The 16,780-nt window shown below is 35.2% G+C and overlaps 1 protein-coding gene across 2 annotated transcripts in view; it reads right to left on the bottom strand.

Annotated features, from left to right (window-relative positions):
- AP3B1 (adaptor related protein complex 3 subunit beta 1) overlaps window positions 1-811 on the bottom strand; it is a 174,699-nt gene extending 173,888 nt beyond the window's left edge. The window contains exon 1 of one of the 2 annotated variants that reach the window (XM_075526422.1): window positions 806-811. The gene's annotated coding sequence lies outside the window, so the exon portion shown is untranslated. The remainder of the gene's footprint in view (window positions 1-805) is intronic. The other variant, XM_075526419.1, reaches the window with a different exon arrangement.
- Window positions 812-16,780: the final 15,969 nt, after the last annotated feature.

Here is a 16,780-nt window from a genome sequence, read left to right as displayed (position 1 = left end):
AATTTATTGTATCTCAGAAGATTTATCTTAACTAGGAGAAGAAATTCAGGGTATGGTGCGTTCTCTCAAACACCCCAGCTAGCCACAACTACCTTTCTAATGCAGTCAGAAGTTACAGGGTTCGCTCTTGATCACGTCATCTCTAGGTTTCCCCCTATCTATTGGCATACCAGCTATAGGCATGGGTTTGCCCATTTATCTTCTGCTTTTCTTAATCTAGACAAGCACAGGGTCTAGCTAAATTAGAACAAAATATTTAACTGTTTTAAGTAATGCAGCTTAAATAACTTTTTAAAACCTTGTGCCTATATAAACAATTTGTACTGTAACATATCTGGCTGGATAAGGTTACTGGGTTGAGGTCAGCTCCAGACTTCTTCAGGGATTTGCCTTAATTGACAGACTAAACCAGAGATTTTTCTGCCTGTATTAGTATTTCACAGTTTGCTAGTTAACGTTTGTAAGATAGCACATTTATTTAAAGATTTTTTTAAGATAGTTTGGATCAAAGGCTTTAAGAAGGAGGTACATGTACATGGTTCGTGTGTTTATTATAACATCTCTTCCTCTTTATTGTGCTGTCTCCTAGCCATTATCTAGAAACTCCACTGAGTTAGGCTGCCTTTGAAATACATGCCTCGACAAGTGGAAATAGTCCAACTGTCTTACTGGGTCCTGAGTTTTAAAAGAAAATCGAGCTGCACTTACTAAGGACTTCAACCTTGACGTTTCTTGTGTACCTGCAAATCCTCCATGTTCTACCTTCAAACTGTACTAGAACAGGTAATACACGTTTGCTTTCTACTGGCACAGCACATAAGTTGTTTGGCAGGAATAAAGGGACGAATATTCATAGAAAGAATGGCAGGATGATTAGATCTTCTCAGAGTGTGTATCTTCCCGTCAGCGTACAGAAATATACATCTGTCCTAAAGAACCTCTGTTCAGTTCTTGAGTTTTGAATTCGGTTTACTGCTGAGTAAACAAGAATTACAATACATACAACAATACAAAGAGAAATTAGGCAATTTTGAGTAACTGGTCCATAAGCAGGGAGAAGGCTAGATGTAAGCACAGTGACTTCCTTGGCATGGGGTCAACTGTGCATCAGTCCTGGTATAGAGTACAGCAGTATGGGAACAGGTTTTACTGATGTTCAATGAATATAGCATCCAAATACTTTCACTGTAGCTGGAGCACAACGTCCTTCAAACATACCCCCTTCTTACTTCTGCAGCATTCAGCATGTATCCTGTCCCACGGGGTGAGAAAAGACTATAGAACAAAAAGGTCCCTGTCCAAGGAGATTTAACTTCTTTTCTAGTCAAGGAGATTCTAACTTCTTTGAGGACACAAACTAATCGGACCCATAGAAGCAGACCCATAATGTAAAAATAAAATAAAGTATAAAGCAGAGCCTGGAATTAAATAATACAGAAAAGGAGAAAGTTCTTTTTAGAAATGAGAATGACCAAAAATGAGAAATGAAGGCTCAGAAAAACATGATGGTTCTTTCAGGTTCTAGTGATCACAGAAGATAAAATTCTTCACCAGAATGTAATAGGATTTGGGGGAGAAACATAGGAGAGTCTTTTACTGGAGGAGTAACAAAGTGCAAAATAAAGGTGCAATGCTAAGAAATGGTTACTCCTCACATTTTCCTGTGGGTGAAACACTTACATTACTTAGCCTACCAGATTTTTTTTAATGTATGATAATTTATAAATGGTTTCTAGAAAGAACGTAATGAACTGGCTGAGAATCAGGTCTGTAAGCAACTGCTACACTCAAGTGCACTTGTATATGGAAGGGGTGAAAAGGCCAATAAATTATTTTCCTGGCAGATCAAGAATGAGGAAGTTGAAAGATTTATCTTGGAAATAACACTGGATACACAGAAGATAATTTCAGAGAAGGAAACAAAAAAACCTAGCCTTTTTTTGTGACTCCCCTTGCAGTCACATCTGAATAGTGACCATTCCTAACCTGGAACTCCAAAGGCCATGGAAACGTGTGTTCTTGTTGAACAATATCTCTGGCTTGTCCTGGAATGAGATAAGGGTTTCTCAGCACCCTACAACTGTGATTCTAAAGCTAGCTCACTTATTTAGTGAATTAAATCTGAAGGTTTTTCCCTATAATTAACTGTTATCTCTTAGGCAAGATGTATGTCCTGTTTCTTAAAAAAAATGTAAGGAATTCAAAGTAAAGAGGATTTATGTGAAAATTCTCCTTTAAAAATACATTTATTTTTATAAATTTTATAATTATAAAATTGAATTACATTTATATTTATTTAAATTAAATTAATTTAGTCTTAAAATGCAATTGTATTTACAAGTATGATCATATAACTATATTAAATTTAAAATTATGCCTTTATAAATTAAAAATTTAAAATTTTTACATGAAAATTTTTGTGAAAATATCAGACTGTGTCTCTGGTATTTATTCTTTTTACTGATTAGGCACCTTATTCCACTTATTCAGTGCTACTGAATCACTGCAAAATATATCATTTTTTCATACTCCTAAGAAGGAACTTCCTTAAAAGTTATGTGGAAAAAAGTAGATTTCTCTCATTTATTATTTTAAAGACTAAAATAAGGGAAATATAGTGCATATTTATAAACTGTAGTTGTTAAAACTATTTTGCATGTGAATTCACAACCTTTTTTATAATGTAGGCTGCATTTAAATACAAAATATTTGTAGTCAGTCCTGGTCAGTACATCTCATGATGTGCTTAGCAAAACTTGAAATGATAAAGAGAGATCAAGAGAAAGAATGACTTACATATGAGAAAAAAAAATAGACTTAAATTCTGCAGCCTAGAAAAGAGACATTTCATAGAGACCTATCTGTTTTATGATAGAGATCTATCTGTTTTATGATAGAGATCTACGAAGTCATGAATTGCACAGAGAATGTGACTCATTTTCTCATCTGCTAGGAGGCATCCAATGAAACAGCTTGATTGTAGGTCCAAAATAAAGGGATTTTTTTTCCTACAGCACAACTGAAATGTGGATTTTAACAGCTGCCATGGGGTATTGTGGATGGCCAAAGTTTTCATGAGTTCAAAGAACAAGAAGACAAATTCATGGAAGAAAAGGTTATTAAATACAAAGATAACATCTCTGGCTCAGGAAGTTCCTGAACCACAAGTTTATTACAGAGAAGTACCATCACATACTCTCCTTGTTCTGATACTCTACCATAAGAATCTGGTACTAGTCATACTTAAATATAAGTATTTGGGGCTAGATGGACCTTTGCAGGTGCAACTGTTCTTATGTGGTATATTTCAGTTCATTATTCCTACTGCAGCCACATAAATGTGTGGATATCCCACTGCCTTATAACATAGTTCAGCAGCTGAAAAATGCAAGTGATAAGCCAAGTTTGTACAAACCACTCAGAAGTGCTCTGTGGAGCACCAACAGCCCATACACTACAACTAGGAATTTCAATGCAATATGAAAGAAATAATAAGAATAATGAAAGAAATTAGCACATATATTATCTAATAGCATGGTTCAACTTCTACCAAAGACTTGTAGTCCAGTAGAATGGGAATTAAAGTCATATTACCTTTCTGTTTCTGTTTCCTCTTCTAAGAAACAGCAACACACCAGTCTACCCCATCTGTAGTTGAAGAACGCCACATATGAGGCAAGTCAGGCTACACGTCCCATTCTGATCAGAAAAGCTCAAACTTTAGTGAGGCTTCCTGTTTTATTTGAGAGAAAAACAGAAACATCCTTTGTTTTCAGTCTTATTTATCCCCTCAGGTCTTGTTTGCCATTTCTGCCTTTGAAGTGGTGAAAGAAAATTTGTGTTCACTCCTGCCAAACCACTGTGATCAGTCTTTGAAAACGCTAAATGTTTGTAGGGATATTATGGCTATCTTTAAAATGTACTTAAGATGTTATACCTAGGATGACCCATCTGTTCTGCTCTCAGGGACACCAAGTCCCAGCTTACCTGGTTGTCTAGTCCTTCAATTGTAATGCTTTGGTGCTGCATGGTTATTAGACCCAGTGGTCCACAGAGCAGTTCACTCCTAATTGCTTCAGTCAAAACAGCCAATATGACTTACACAGAAATTCTTTTTTCTCTGTAGCAGTAAACTATGATCCAGGTTTTTGTTTCTAGATTCCAAGCTACTTTAGTAATTCATTTTCCTATGAAAGAAACATGAAATAAGATAATGATGATGAAGAGGCAAAATCTTATTTTGCTTTCTATCTCTCTTTGTTCCATAACTGAACTCAAAAGAGAAAAGCTTTCTTACAAAAGTTCATTGGAAATGAAATAGTATCTTTAGAGATAGGAGTATTACTCAAACATCAGACAAGGAACTAGCAACTAAGAAGAGCAGAGGTCCTAAACATAATGTACTTCCTTTCAAACCTTGATAAAGTGTTTAAAGATTTGCCAATATGTCATGCAAACCTTCTGACACCATTCTCATCTGAAAATTCTGCTTCTATGGCCTTTGATGTCTGCATTTCTTCCTTCTTTTTATCGCTAGTGACTGAGTCATGAAATGCAGCATGAAATGCAAAACTGAGCATGCAGCATAGATGAATCTGGCACACTAGTCCGGATAGTGGGAGTATGGGAGTGGGATGAGAAATGTAGTTGGGACAACAGGGAATACCACACCTATGCAATGGCCAGGGTGGTCTGCATCTGGTTCTCCTCAGCAGAGCTTTGTGTATTGGGCTTTGCTTCTGGGGCAGAAGATAACACTGAGCATTGGAGAGCACTACCGCACCCATGCACATGTTCACTTAGATGTGGGGCTGGGGGAACTGGCAAAGATGAAAGGACCAGATATTTCACCCTTGATACCAAACAGCCTTCATTCCGCTTTGAGAAAAGCATTTCTTTGATGCAGCTTTGTATACAATGTCCTTTTCCCTGAAAACAGAGAGACAAAGACCAAATAGCAGTTTCCTTCTCCACAGTTTCCAAGCCACTTTTTCAAAGTGGCCCCCCAAGCAAATCTGGGGCCCTAGAATTACTCTTTCTATATTCACTCAGGTTTCCATTCACACTTGTTTATTCTGATGGCTGATAGCTTTCTGCCTCTTACCTGCATTTTACCACTCTAGTTGCTTAAGTGCTTGATTTTCAAAAAAGATGAGGACTTACATCTTTTTCAGCAAAAATTAATTTAAGCGGAATTAGTACCTTTAAAAGCAGGCTACTTTTACCCAGGCCCTTGCTAATGAATTAGAGTGTCCAAATTCTGGCACTCTAATTTTAAGGGGAAGGCAGGTACAAACGCCTGAACAGAGTACACCAGAAAAACACTTCTAAATGGAGACAAACTTTCAGGCTTCCTGAAACAGCAAAAGGTTTAAGCTTTAAGCTGCATAGGAACTGAATAGTTTGGCTGCCTAAGGGCATCCCTTCTCCCATACTTCAGACTTACATCAATACCGCTCTTAATTTCTTTCTGTTCGTTGTTTGCTCCTTTTTAGTCTCTCTGAGTGGCACTCAACTTCCCATATGACAGAAATGCAGAGAGAATTTGATACCAAACACTGAGAAAATCTGGGGGAGCTCTGAAAAGTATTATTTTTGCCCTACTCGTACTCTTCTTTGGAGAAAGGAGACTAAGAGATGACCTTTTGTTCTGACCCACTATGACCTTTTTTACGTTCTTGTAATAAAGATTGTGACATGGAAGTAGTACACGAAAATCTCTTCTACAGCAGTAAGGGGAAAAAGTAGTATGAAAGCTGCATGGAACAGAAAATGGAAAGTCAGAAATAAAATTACCTAGAAAACTCAGTTTTAGAAGAAGGGTTGGAGGAATACACAATAGAAAACCTTTCCATTCTCTCTACAACACGTAGGTTAAAGATGCCAAATCTGATTCTCTAAAGATTTTGATATTGTTTACTCATTTCTACCCATATAAAGTAAATTAAATTTCTAAGCCTCCAAGCAGCAAAATAAAAATTTATATTCATCAGGCACTTTTTTTTTTTTGCACTTGAAGTTACTTTGAGATTTTTGAAGTAAACTTAGCTTTGGCATCTAATTTAACTTAGTTGCATTAGAAATCAGTGCTTTTGAAACTTCTTTTACATAGACTGATTACCTGGCCTGGCCTCGTCCCCTGGGAGCCCCCAGCCCTCACTGCGCCCCGATTTGTAAATCCATAGACAGAAAAGGACTGTCCATAGATCCACATTCTCTTTACAGTATAAAGAGTTATATTATTAGTATGAATCAGTGTCGAAGGGAAATAATATATATTCAGTTTTAGTCTATATTGGTTAATGAAAATTAGCCTTGTCTGTGGCAGTTCCAACTTTGGGCACATGAGGTAGATGTTTTCACATGAAACTTCCAGCAAATACTCAACATTACTGAAAAACTCCCTGTTACACTTCAAGGTAAGCAATGATCAGGAATTGTTCGTTTCCTCTTCTATGTCTTATGTAGGAATACATTTTTTTTAAGTGAGATTAATTGTAAAGAAGTAATGTGGAGAATGGGGGTAGCCATGAATTGACTTACAATGAACTACTGTGGGTTATTTATATTTGCCCAGGGATCTTAGGACTTCAGAGAGGATGCAGTGTCTCCTTGACATTTTGTTCTCCAGACAAAATATTATTATATGCACTTACATGCTCTTATGAGACCAGAGTACACACAGTGAAGCTGATTTTGTGGGAGATGGAGAGTCACATGTCACTGGCATTCACCTGCCCTGCACTGAATCTAATGATTTTCTATGTGGGTTGGGACTGCTCTGTGATTTATTTCTTGCTGTCTGCAAGCTAAGCAATTAATGATTAAAAGCCAAGAGTAGCTGTACCCTCAGACACTATTAAGTTTTAAACAGTGTTATGTTTACATTAAGTAGGTGATTTCTTTTTTTAATAAGAAGTCATAGGGAAGAAATACTTGAGCCTATTAAAATATTTGAATTTTTAATATTGTGAGAATTTTCCCATTCCTAAGTATCATGGAGAAAAATCGACATATTACCTGTATTTGTTTTCCTTAGGGATGCACACACACATTCCCTGGTTAACTGCTACCTAGCAGAAGGATTATCAATGACGATTTTTTTAAAGGGGACTATGAAAGATTTTTGTATTAATGCAAACATGAGCATTGCTTTACATATGGACCTAAGTCAGATGATTATGTTCAAAATACTATCTGTATTTTGATCTTCCAATAGCTACCTAAATATGATTTTTGATTTTTTAAAAGGCAGCAGCGTAGGCTTTAAACATACTTTTTCACAGATCTATGTATTACACGGACTCACAGTATCCAATGTCAAAACTAATCTTTTTCATTCTACATCTCTTTTTGTCATGAGATGACCAATATAGTGGGGTCTGGCTTTGCATGTATGTTCATTAGTAGACTCATTAACTTTAATGTAGTTATTTATGTGAGTGAGGATTGCTCGCATGAATAAAAGTTTCAGAAGGGGAACTTACTTTATCATATGTTGTGGCCTGGAAAGCTTTTGCAGGAACTGCAGTCAATGACAGACTTCACATTTTTCAAATTGCCATTTCCACATGTTATCTGAAGGTTATATTTGTGCTGTCAGTTAGAAAATTATTGTATGGAGAATAATATTTATTTCAAAGGAGTCTGAAATTTTAAGTAATTACTTGCCATTGATTTTCTGAAATCCTATGGATAAGTTCCTTTTTTCTGTTTCATTTATGTGATGAACCAAACTCCTCTGTGATTGAGCCTTCCAATATTTAGCGCATCAGCTTATGCAGTTATTTTGTGATAATCTGTGTTCACTGTGAAAATTTACCAATGCAGATTCCTGTATCCACTATGCTCACTTTCTTCAGGTGTCTTTGTACTGAATTGTATCAGTTCAGTTTTGCTTACAGGTTTGATGCTGTATAAGGATGTAATCCCTGCCACAGCGGATGATCTGTAATTGCAGTCTCACACACTGCAAAATACCAAACAAAATAAAATCAGCGTTTTGTTAGTCTTTGTACCATTCACTGGCTTGTCAGCCATTCACTGTATTCCAACAGGTGTTCGGGTTGTTACAGCTGAAAGTAAAGAAGAATTGATTTGAAGTAGCGTATTTCACAATACTCTCAGAAATCTCTGAGGTTTTATCCTACTATTTCACATCAGTAAGAGCATGAAGACAGTATGTAATAAAAGTGAAAATTCAATATTACATACTGAAGACATACTTCAGTATTACATAGTGAAGACAGTATGTAATAAAAGTGTAAATAGTTCAGGTTTTTTTACTTGAAAATTTTCACTACATACATTATAACACTAGGTATTTATGTTATGTTAATTTAATAACTTTCTTCACACACATATAGCATTTTCCATGTAGAAGAATCACATTTTCTCATAACTATTAAATCAGTTGTGGAACAATAACTGAAGAAAACCCCAGCTAATGCAGTTTTGTACTTCCAAATTCTCTTCTTTCTTAAAAAACCCTTAAGATGAACAATCCAAATAGCTTCTATTAATGCAACGTTAATAATTCAGGAATTTAAGTGGAAAGAACAGAACGAGACAGGCTTGCGCAATAAAGCGCTATCGCTGATGGCCTTGGGGTGTTTGTAGAAACTTCTGGCAGCACAGACTGATTACAGACTTGGTAGGTAAAGAGACCATACTCAGCAAAACCAGTCCAGCCTGCAGGAGCTGAATGTGACTCTAAATAAACTGCCTTTCTTATCAGCCAAAAATGGCTGTTTCATGAAGAGAGACTACAGGCAGCGAGAAGCCAGAAGCAGCGGGCCTGCAGTGCTACAGGTCGCAGGCTGCTTCTGTGATCACAGATCAGCTACCACAAAACAGTTTTGCAGTGGTTCCTTTTTTTGGCTTTGCATCCTGACTGACCCACTTGACACATTTTTAGTAACAAGGTTCAGAGCGCAGCTGGCATCCTGGTTCTTCACTACGTACAGCAAGAGCAGCCTAATGGAAGGCCGAGTCATGGGCCATAATACAGTAGTACATAGAGCAATACATAAACTACAGCTTATGCATATACAAACTAGCTTATGAATACATCAGCTTGCCTATGATCTGTGATTAGTTTTTGCGAAGCAAGTAGTCGCAATGTACTTACGTGATAAATGCCAAATATAATGAGTTGCACCAGGAAACTGAAGTACAATGAAGCTACAAAACCAGGCGAGCTTGGACTTCTGAGCTGCATTGGGTTTCCTGCTTGAGTACCCAAAATGTACCAGACAAGAAGGTAAATGAAGCTTGCAGAACCAGTGGGAAATAATGGGATGATGAATTGTGATTGCTACTTCAAACTCAACATCTTCTACCTTAAAATAAGGTGTGTGATATTTAATGCTATGTACTTTACAGTTTTTAATGTTTTAGAATAACAATGTATGGAAAAAAGCTAAACATAGGAGAACTTAGTTGAGACATTGCACATTGTTTGAGAAGTATTACAGAACAGTGCTAACCTTGAAAAATAATTCCAACTATTAGTAAAATGTGAATGTTTTACAAACTTGCTTTTGAACTATATTCTTTATATTTTTCAGAAGTTTAATCTCATTAAGTGAGGGTTTAAAATAGGATATTAGCAGTGAAAATATAATTTAGTAGTGGACTACTGCTAATAGTAGCTCTCCAGTGACTATGTAGACAGCTGTGAAAACTTAATAAAACAGTAATTCCTCATATATATTGCTATTTTAGCACCATGTAGACTCAGATGTTTAATTAAAATAACTACTTATATGGCTCCAGTTAGGCTTTTTATCATGAAATGAAGATTTGATATGGCTTTCTACCTACTCGTTAGTTTAATTAAGCTGAGCTGTAAATCTCTGGTTTTGTTTTTTTTTTTGTTTTCATTGTTGGCTCCATTTAAGCTATTGTCCTTCCTCCTCTCCAGAGTAATTATCTTACAGGTATCCCAGTCATTGTTCAACAACCTAGTCCTACCAGTATGGCCAGATTACCATATACACAATTTAGACATTTGTAGAATGAGTTAATTCCAGAGAGAACCCGTGTTTCCTCATCTGATCGCCTTCAGAGAGCAAGTTATAGAATATGCATTGACTCCTATTTCAAATGAAAAGTATTCTGTACTGTGACTTCCATTTAGGAGAACAGTGTATCTTCACTGTATTGACAAATGATCCATATAATTTGACACAGTATCTGACTACTCTTGTTAAAATTCATGGTATTTGAACCTGAATTCATGTAATTCAGCCTTAGCCTCCATTTTTCTATCTTTATTTGCTAGACCTAGCAGTCGTGTTCCGTGTGCATGTATGATTAAGCATAGGTTTAGGACTAGAGTTTGCCATAGTTTTTCCAGTTTTCTTGAAGAAGCCTATGTGGACAGCATGGAATAAGTAACATTTTATGGCTCATAAATACATCTGGATATAGAAATCTTTATTTGAATTTTGTACTTTCCTCTGAGATTTTCAAGGGAAGTACTAGTAATGGGATGGTCTACTTCACTGACAGGCAGAGGGCCTGAAAACCTCCTGGTTTGTGCTTATCAGATCCAACTGGGAAGCGCACAAGGCTTTTTATATAGAACTGGAGAGGATTAATTAAACTGCAGCTTTCATTTGAGGAAAGGAGATGGATACTTGGATATAGGGAAAATACCAATAGAATAATTTAGGCCATTTTGCACAGACAGAATCAAACTGTTGTCAAAATGGGGCTTGTGAAGATTTTTGGTCAACAGCCACAACTGCTAACAGTGGTGGTAATTCTGTGCAGAGCTAAGTTCCCAGAAATTTCTTATAGATTACTGGACATCTCTTTTTGATATGAAAATGGTAACTAAATTGAGGTTAGAACTAATGAACCTGCAGTGAAAATAAACCTCTTCTCTCAGTTAATAGCACATATTTAGATTATCTCAGAAACATGATTATGAAAGTATGGAATAAGCTACCTAAACTATTCTAGCAGCTTTATCTGGGAGAGTAAAAATCACTCCAAAGTTTTGGCTATTAATTTTAATACACAGCCTCCAAACATATGACTGAAATGAATATTGCTCTCTCTGCTGTCACAAAATATGAAATTCAAGGAGCTGGTTATATTTTGCAAAAACTTAAGGGCCCCATGTGCCACATATTTAAATTTGTCTGTCTCTTACAACCTACTGTTTGACTTGCACTGATCTAAAATTTTCAGATGTGTTTTGGAGGATGAAGGTCATTGCTGCTCTTCCAGGACTGCCCTTCTGCAATTCACTTCTGCAAAATTATGCCTAAGCATAATTTTTTCCTACTTCAAAAAAGGTGAAAGTTAAATCCTATTGTCTAAGCTTTTACAACTAATCATACACAGTTCAATAAGTGGCAGGACCCCATTTAGGCTGTTGCCTTAGGAGGCTGTTGCCTCCTAAGAAATAGGAGGATATTTAGCTCTTCGTACTTAATTGAATAATTCTATTGTGCAGATTCTGTGGTAAATTGTTTCTTAGTTTCTTGTTTTAATTTATCTTAAAATTACCAGAGATACTGTAGTAATTTGTTTCATATAAATGCATGTAATAACAATGACTAATCTCTTTATGAACAAAAGCTAGCTTTGGAAAAATATATTTCTACTTAATAAGGAGAATATTGCTACTTCTACCACCCTAACTTAGTATCTCCCTATTGCAAATCCTGAAAAACAGTAGGCACTATGTAATTTAGAAATTAAAAATGCATGAATGCTTTCACTGATTAGACTATATGAACATAATTTTCATATTTGTATTTGAATAGCAAGGGACTAAACAAACAGATATTCTTTGCTCAGCCTGGCTAAACTTTTGGAAATATGCTACCTAACTTGAAAATACCCTCCAGAAAGATGGTCAATGCACAGAAGTGTGTGCCAAATGATGATGTGTTTGGAAACAGTTTTGCAGCAAATCAGACAGCTAACATATAACAAAATTTAAAAAGGAAAGCTATTCCTGAGACAGCAGTAATTTTGGTTTTAGTGGTTATGGAACAGACCTTAGCACCAGCAAAAGGACACAAAAATTGAAGGGAAATATTATTCTTAAAATTAAGGCAGATTTGCAGATTTCCATTGCTACCCCAGAAGATTTGTAAACTGTTCTAGAAAAAGCCTAGCAATCCTCACCAATTATTTCTTATTAGGAAGAATGGCAGAGAAAGCAAAGATATCAATGACCCTTAAGATGGAACAAAAACACAGGGAATAGGATTTATTACTGGAGACCACAGAATTTCATTCTGAAGTAGACATCTATGCTTGGTCAGATGTATCACACCCTGTTTCTGTTTCTGTGTCTTGCTATTAACCATAAATGGTGTCTGTGATACGTAGATTGGATGTGCAGGGATATATTGCAAAAGACAAGTTCATTTAGTCAAATGAATCCTGTCCAAGAAGAAATGAAAAACTGGCCAAGGTTTTGGAGCTGTAAGGCAAGTTTCTGCTCATGATATATATTTGACCATCTGTCTGAAGACCTGTTGCAATATGCAAGTCATTGTAGACTTCAGGAATCCTCAAAACAGGAGGAAGAAAGGCAGGTAAATTTACTGGAATGCATTCTAGTCCCATGACCAAGGGAAAACAGAGAACAGGGAAGGCAAATAATTTGCTATATAACTAGCATGAGAATTATAAGTTCTGTGCAGCCCTAGGCAATGTTCCAAGAAAGTAGTTAAATGAAGTAGTTACAGGACTATAATGTTCAGTTCTGCTATCATTATAAAAAAAATACTGATTAACAAGAAAGGGTATGAAAGAGACTGAAAAACCTTTTTCACAACTTGAAAAAAAAGAAAGCCTTATAGAAACTTATAACTTTATCAGTTCAATTTGACTGGTTTATCAAAAGAAAGATGCAAGATTACTTTATTAGGATGTACTTGTATCTCATCGGGGGACAATAAAAGTTAACAAAGAATGAAGTCATCCAAGATAAGCGCAATAGCAATGATTTGAAATTAAAGCCATAAAAATACCAAATAAGCTACTTCTCCCTAAAAATTAAAGTGGCTAGTCATTTGAACAAAAAAGCATATTCAGATAAGGACTAAATGTTTATTTCCTTCAACAGACTCCACTTGTTTGGCTCAAACCTGGATTAACCAGATAATGCTTTACAGCCCATATTATACGGGAGATCTAAATCAATGAACTCATGATTATACCTGACCTTTAACAACTGTGATTCTGTGATTTTCATGTTTTAGAAAACAGAAATTTAGTATAAGTGACATAGAAGAATTTGAAGAAACCATCATATGCTTTTTGTCCTATTCTCCCTGTTCTCCATCTCAAAACAAACACTGCAAAATAAAATTAATCTGAATTTAACTTAACTCTGAAGCTGAATACGGAGCTTGTAGACCTATATGCAAGGTAAGTAAAGCAGTTGTATACACAATCACCATTATAATAACCTAACATTTTATTAGTGTACCAGCCAAGTAAATACCTTTGTCCTTCATAACACTAAAAGCTACCTATCCTCAGATTTTTGAGTAGGTATCACTATCCTCTCTCTCCTCTCCAGTATCATCAGCTACTGTATGTAAAGGACTCAACCCTAGTCCTAGCAAGGAGTCACTGTATGGTCTGCCTGAGCAATTAATGTGGGTGGCTAATACGTAATAATGAAGATACTGAAAGACAATTTAGTAAGCTGATGAATGTGATGGACAGCTACTTAATTGTACAGGAGAAAGTTAATTCACTACTGAAGTGTCATTACTTAAGTAATGCTTGTCTGTTCAATAGGCATCTATTTAATAGAGATGTTATTAAAGCTAAATTACAGCAAAGCTGTGAGACATCTCCATCTAAACAAGACAGGCAAGTCAAAATGAGTGATGAGATACTTATTTTAGTAATTTTCAGTTTAGCCATTTATTGTAATTACTATTGGATGCTATATCTTTCATTACTTCATTTGTCACTTCATGTTTGGAGCCACCTGATTTGTATTTTTGTTGTTCTAAGTACATAAGTAATATAAAGTAATATAGAACTTTTTTTTCTAATTTAAACAGTTATTTAGTTGAAGAAGTGATATGAAAACAGGATGAGATATGAAGCAACAGAAATTAGGATTTAATATGAACTAAAATAACCTCAACTGCTAGATGAAAATGGGCATGTGGGAATGTCAACTTTAAATTTTCACTCTGTCATGGTTGCAACAGAAGAGCTTTAAAATGTAATAAAAGTGTTATCTGCAAGATATAAAATTAGAATAGATATTAAAAATACTCTGTTTCTATTATTTAAATTTGATTATTTTTAAGGCAAGCTTTTGTTCTGGAGCAGAGAGAGGAGTTAAATATTAATATAAATAATAGACCACAGTAATACAGCTCTTGATTACTAAACTTGTATGAAAACAATATCTAATCCACCCAAAGCCTTAAAAACATGGACCAAAGAAATTTAGGGGAGAGACAATTCCTATAAAGCACTCTTGTGCATTTCTTTTTATCTTCATATTTTTAGTACCCCAAAAAATACCAATAATACAATTTAATGATTCCAAAGGTTTTCACTGCCAATCAGCAGGAGAAGCTAAACACAACATGTACCCAAATTTCTGCAATATTTGGATGGTAATACAAAATTGAAACTCTTTTCTTTTCTACTTTTATGTCCATTATATAAAGAGATCAATATATGGGGGCAGCCTCACAAATTCTGTTATTGTCAGAAGTTATTCTGCACTAACATAGATGAGGATACAATCCAAAAATAGACTCTTCAAATTCCATAAAGGGATACTAAGTTTGTTTTACTAAGTTTGTTTTCCTAATAATCTTGAGATTCTTTGTACAGAATCTTCTCTGTTTAAAGCAGGTGGAATGGGAAAATTGAAATTATTTATATTTAATTTTTATTTCAATACGTAATAAAATTTGTATATTTACTTTGTTCTCGAAATTTAATTCAACCCAGACTATCATCTTTTACATTAATGTGTTCATCTGTTTTGCTTCCTTGGTTCTCAAGGTACATCACAGTGGTGTAATAACTTGTATACAACAAAAAAGATCACTGATGTTTAAACAAGTTGTTTCGACAGTGTTTTGCATTTACACATTTTTTTTTAATGTTTGTAAAATAGTTTAATTCAAAGTTTATTCTTCATGTATAACACTAGCCTTTTAAATTGCTTAGCGCATTTATTCTCTTAAAATATTAATTCTTTTAGTGATGCTAAGTATTATTTAGTAATACATAGTAATATTTAAAATATAGTGACTACTGATATGACATGTTTTTTCATTTAATTGATTAAGGCTTGGCATTGAAAAACCTTGTTTTCTCCACCTTCAAAGAATGGATAAACAATAAAAAATGTTTATTTACTCATGGGTCACATCATGGTTTTACATAGATTTTAATGTATTTTGTTGCCTAATCCACCTTTCTTAAAATACAGAAAAGTGATCTGCACTGTGATTTCCCTTTTTCTGCTAGATGGCTAAAGTTTCAGACTAAGGGCCTGAATTGTCATCCTTTATTTGTGTGAGTACTATTTCATCATTTCAGTAGTTCTCCTGTCTTAGCTGAGTATTTGTACAAATAAAGGATCTTTCAGTTAAGCATAGAGTGTGTTATTCAGTCTTAATCACTTATTCTTGGATTATTTTCATTTTCACTTATGAATATTTGATATCATAATCTCTTTTTCCTTTGATCAATCAATTTCAGAAGTTGTAGCTTCATTTCTTTTTTCAAGAGGTCTGGAGGAAATTTTGCTGAATATATAGCTTAATGTTGCACAATTTTAGTGCAGTATTAAAGGAAATTGTTAAAAAGTCAAGTTTAATTATTCCAGTCTGTCACTGAAGACAAAGAGAGTTTTGTTTACACAGGTCTGACCTCTAAAGCATGCCAGACGTTGTGGAATGAGCTATGTAAGAACTGAAATAGATGTTTACTCTTCACAAAGTTAGGCGTGTTCCTCAGAAAAGAGGTCCTTTAACCAATTACTCTCATTTGTCCATTTCTATATGAATTGGCTTTTTATTGTTATTATATTGGCTGCCTTTCTTCCTCCCTGGCAAGTAGGAAAAAGGTTTTATTACTCAGACCATGAAGTAAGTAATCCATATAATAATTCCTGCTTCAAAAATAATAACTTAAGAGTAAGTTACAGGCAACATATGGTTTCACTTACACAAAGCATCACCTGATACAGTGGAGAAAGTCTCAGTAATTCTTTATCTCTTCGCAGTATTTCATGGCATCTTTGAAAACTTCGTTTAGCTGTGTCCTTTTATTTATTGCTAACTCCCCATTCAAATTAGGACAGTGTTAGTAACTTTCTCAGTTGGCTGTTTTGAAATGTGTTTGCTCTTGGACTTAAACAGCTAGTCAGAACTCTTTTTCAATTAATATTGCCTTGCTCATTAGGCTTAGAAAGCCAGCTTCTTATTAACCAGCATTGGTTTGACCTCTTTTTGCCAACTCTTTACAATATTCTGTCAACATTTTAAAATATTCTAAAAACGAGACCACTTTCCAAAGCAAGCCTTGTGGGAACCAGAGCTTACTTGTGAGAATCAACCTGGTGAGAAGTCAGGCTCAGAAATCTACGGAGCCTTCTTCTACACTCACCAGCTCACCTCTTCATAAGGTCATCTTTGTTGTATAGTTATCCAGACTCAGAGTTCTTACTGGTCAGCACCTACAAATACTGTAACTTGCCTATAGTTATGGAACAGAAGTACAACAGTGAGAGCCATGAGCTCTAGCAACACTT

Source organism: Mycteria americana, chromosome Z (genome assembly GCF_035582795.1).
Source record: "Mycteria americana isolate JAX WOST 10 ecotype Jacksonville Zoo and Gardens chromosome Z, USCA_MyAme_1.0, whole genome shotgun sequence".
NCBI classification, from domain to species: Eukaryota; Metazoa; Chordata; class Aves; order Ciconiiformes; family Ciconiidae; genus Mycteria; species Mycteria americana.
Note: the sequence above shows the minus strand (reverse complement) of the source record. Positions and strands in the feature narration are given on the sequence as shown.